Source organism: Mus caroli, chromosome 7 (genome assembly GCF_900094665.2).
Source record: "Mus caroli chromosome 7, CAROLI_EIJ_v1.1, whole genome shotgun sequence".
Taxonomy (NCBI): Eukaryota; Metazoa; Chordata; class Mammalia; order Rodentia; family Muridae; genus Mus; species Mus caroli.
In genome coordinates this window covers 61,718,830-61,723,491 of record NC_034576.1, presented here as the reverse complement: position 1 = coordinate 61,723,491, position 4,662 = coordinate 61,718,830, and the positions used below count along the sequence as shown (strand labels likewise).

The 4,662-nt window shown below is 35.4% G+C and overlaps 1 long non-coding RNA gene across 2 annotated transcripts in view; it reads left to right on the top strand.

Annotated features, from left to right (window-relative positions):
* LOC115031510 overlaps nucleotides 1–4,662 on the top strand; it is a 44,499-nt gene that overhangs the window by 22,610 nt on the left and 17,227 nt on the right. For both annotated transcript variants that reach the window (XR_003837146.1, XR_003837145.1), the window contains one exon: nucleotides 1,322–1,432. This is a non-coding gene — a long non-coding RNA (uncharacterized LOC115031510). The remainder of the gene's footprint in view (nucleotides 1–1,321; nucleotides 1,433–4,662) is intronic.

Sequence of the window (4,662 nt, the reverse complement as noted above, 5' to 3'; positions counted from 1 at the left end):
GGGTATGGGGGACTTTTGGGATATCATTGAAAATGTAAACGAGGAAAATACCTAATAAAAAATAAATTAAAAAAAAAAGAAAAGAATATTGTGATATACACTCTATCTTCTGAAAGAGACTGTGGAAAACTGGTCTCCTTTCTTACAGTGGCCATATTTATATATGAGAAGGAAGACTTCAAGCCAAAAATAAGAGATAAAGAAATTCAGTGCATTTTAATAAAGAGAAAATTCCTCAAGAATATAAAAATGCATATGCACCAATGTTAGTAATGTAATTTTATACCACAAACAATATGGGCATATAACAGAGTATAAACCAATGTAAAATAAAAAGTAGAGAGTGACTTTAATACCCCAGTCTCATCAATAGGCATAATGTCCAGACAGAAATAACAGAAAAATTTCAGGCTTGAACTGCATCATCAGCCCAGGATGAGATGAATGGTTAAGCTGCTGAAGTCTATCAGATAATTAAAGAGTCATTATCGCTAATATCTCCAAAATTATTCTCTAAAATATAAAGTTCATCAACAGTAACATAAGTTATGAGTACAGTATTACATTGATACAAAACTTAAATACAAAGACAGTGAAGAAAAAATCTCTAATGCAATTGTTCTGAGGAGTATGGATGTAAAAATTCTTAATAAAAATGCTTAACCAAATCCAAATATACATCTTAAAAGATCACATACCAATAAAAAAGTTGCTTCGGGCTGGTGAGATGGCTCACTGGGTAAGAACACCCGACTGTTCTTCCGAAGGTCCAGAGTTCAAATCCCAGCAACCACATGGTGGCTCACAACCATCTGTAACAGAGATCTGACTCCCTCTTCTAGAGTGTCTGAAGACAGCTACAGTGTACTTACATATAATAAATAAATAAATCTTTAAAAAAAAAAAAGTTGCTTCATTCCAGAGATAAAAGGATAATTCAACATATATAAGGCAGTCAATGTAACAAACATGCACACAAATGAAACATAGATCAAAGGACAGAAATTGCATGATCATTGTAATAAATACAGAAAACAGCCTTAGAATAATGTTCATCAATTGTTCATGAGAAAAGACTCCAAGTAAACTATTTATGGATAAAAAGACAATATCTTAATATAATAAAGGCCATAAACATAAAATTATAGCAAACATCATTCTCAGTGGGAAAAGAACTGAAAACATCACTTATAAAGTTGGGAAATAAGTATATCTCATCTCTCCATTTTTCAATATAATGTTTAAATTATTCACCTAGGTAATAAAGCAATGGAAATAAAGGGTACGTTAAGTGAAATAATTCAACCCATTCCTATTACAGACAATATGAACCTATACTCATTGGACACTAAAATTCTCGCCAGACAAGAAAACCAACTGATCTGATAAATGCTCCTAGGAAAATAACAAGATATAAAGTCAACACAAAAAGGTATGACAACAACATTTCTATATATGCATAATGAACATTCTGAGCATAAAACTGGTCTCATTTACAGGGATGTCAAAACATAACCACTAGAAATAAATCTCACCAAGAAGGTAAATGAGCTCAACAATGAAAACCTTAAAATACTTCGAAAAGATTTCAAAGACACGTGGTTTGTAAATTGTTATTTTGGGTATTCCGAGTTTCTGGGCTAATATCCACTTATCAGTGAGTGCATATCATGGGTGTTCTTTTATGATTGGGCTATCTCACTAAGGATGATATCCTCCAGTTCCACCCATTTGCCTAAGAATATCATAAATGTATCGTTTTTAATAGCTGAGTAGTACATTTTCTGTATCCATTCCTCTGTTGAGGGACATTTAGGTTCTTTCCAGCTTCTGGCTATTATAAATAAGGATATGAATATAGTGGAGCATGTGTCCTTATGACACATTGGAGCATCTTCTGGGTGCTCAGGAGTGGTATTACTGGGTCCTCAGGTCCTATGTCCAATTTTCTGAGAAACCAACAAACTAATGAAACTCAAGAACAAAGCACAAAGTGTGAATATTTCAATCCTTCTCAGAAGGGGGAACAAAACCCATGGAGGGACTTACAGAAACAACATGTGTAGCAGAGACTGAGGGAATGACCATACAGAGCCCCACCAGGGGATCCATCCCATATACAGCCACCAAACTCAGACACTATTGTGGATGCCAACAACTGCTTGCTGACAGGAGCCTGATATAGCTGTTTCTTGAGAAGCTCTGCCAGTGCCTGACAAATACAAAAGTGGATGATCACAGCCATCCATGGGACCAAGCACAGGGTACCCAATGAAGGAGCTAGAGAAAGGACCCAAAAAGTTGAGGGGGTTTACAGCCCCATAGGATAAACAACAATATTAACTAACCAGTACTCCCAGAGCTCCCAGAAACTAAACCACCAACCAAAGAGTACACATGGTGGGACTCATGGCTCCAGCTGCATATATAGCAGAGGATGTCGCAGTTGGACATCAATGGGAGAAGAGGCCCTTGGTTCTGTGAAGGCTCTATGCCCCAGTGTAGGGAAATGTCAGGGCCAGGAAGCAAGAGTGGGTGAATTGGTGTAAAGGGGGAGCAGGAAGGTGAGGGAGGAGGGTGTTTTTGGAGGGGAAACCAGGAAAGGGGATAACACTTGAAATGTAAATAAAGAAAATATCCAATAAAGTAAAAAAAAATAAATAAAAAAAAAAAAATCAAAGACACTGGAAGACAGATTGGTAGAGTTAATAATGGAATCATAGCTCTGCAAATTAAAGTGATTCACATTTTCAATATAATCCCTATTACAATTCTGGAAATTGTTGGAAGAATTATTTTAAAGTTTAAAAACAACACTGAGTACAAAAAACTATGAATAACCAAAGCAATCCTAAGCACAAACAGTAAAGTTGGTATTGTCACAGTATGTAACTTCAAACAGAGTATAGAGCCATTCTGATAAAACAACAGGATACTTAACACAAAACAGACACATGAGCAAATATACTAAATAAAACAAAACATATAATCCCATGCTGTTGTGCCCAACTGTTTTTTTAACATGAGTTTCAAAATTATACATTTAGGGGAAAACATCTTTAATAAATGGTGCTAATACAACTTAACATACATGTACAAGAATTAAACTAGGGCTGAAGAGATGGCTTGGCAGTTAAGAACATTGAGGGCTCTTACAGAAGTAATCGGTTCAATTCCCATGTAACAACTCATAACCATCTGTAACTCCATTTCCCAGGGTTCAGATACCTCTTCAGGCTTCCTTGGGAAGTCAGGTAGCCAAGTGATACACAGAGATACATGGTCACAAAACACTCATACATACAATAATAAAAAAAATTTTAAAAGGATAAAGTAAATTCTTCTCTCTTACCCTGCATGAAAATCCACTGAAAACAGATTAAAGGCTTTATTTAATGTATGACCCAAAGAATTGAAGTGGACTACATAGAAGCACTTCAAGATATAGAAAGGCAAGAACTTTCTGAAAGTAGGTCAGAAAATGTTAGGAAGAATTTACAAAATAGGATTATATTACATTAAAAGTTTCTGCCCAGCAAAAGAGACAAAGCTGTAGAGATTGCTCAGCTGTTTCAGTTACTTACTCACAGAAGAACTACATTTGTTTGGCTCCACATGGTAGCACAGTTACCTCTAACTCCACTTCCAGGCAATCTGTTGCCCCCAGTTCTCTTCGCACACATGGTACACATAGCCTCATAAAGGCTCCAGACATAAAATAAAAACAAACAAATAAATAAACTTTTAAGAGTAAAGATTCAGCCTACAAATGGAAGAAAATCTTTGCTGTTATTTTTTTTTTATATCTGAGAGGGGACTAATACCAAGAATATACAAAATGCTATAATTAGTAGATTATGCTACCTGAACACATTAAGCAGTTAAGAACATTGAGGGCTCTTCCAGAGGTAATCGGTTCAATTCCCAGAACAATTGTGGTTACACATTGAAACCACAGGTAATATGAATTTGCCATAAAGAAAAAGAGATCTTTACTGAAGCTCAGGTGACCAATAAATACATGAATAATGATCAGTATTTTTAACCATTAAGGAAATGCAAATGAAAAGATTGTGAGTTTATCTTATGCCCATCAGAAAGGCTACCACTAAGGAAAGAAACTAGACTCCTTGTGGAGATGGCTCAGGTAGTATAGTGTTTTTCTTTCAAGCATGAGAACCTGAGTTTGACCAACTAAACCCAAGTACAAAGAAGCCAGGCAAGGTGGTACAAGCTTGTAATGACACTGCGGTAGAGGCTGAGACAGGTAGGATCTCTGGGACTCACTGTTCAGATAATTTATTCAACGAATGTACGTTTATTTAAATTTCCATTTCTTGTGTGACTTTTATTAGATCAATTGATCAAGGAATGGGTAGGTTATTAAGTTGGACATAGAAATGATCATTATTATTTTAATAAAAACCATTGAATACATTTAGTTATAACTACATCCTTACAAAATTTATGAATCTTTTCTAAGACCCAGGTTTTATTTTACATATTTGGTTTCATTGATTACTGTTAATAGTAGTTTCTTTTTTTTTTTTTTTTTTTAGATATTTTTTTTATCTGCATTTCAAATGTTATTCCCTTTCCTAGTTTCCTCTCTGGAAACCCCCTATCCCCTCTCCCCTCCTCCTGCTCCCCAACCCACCCACT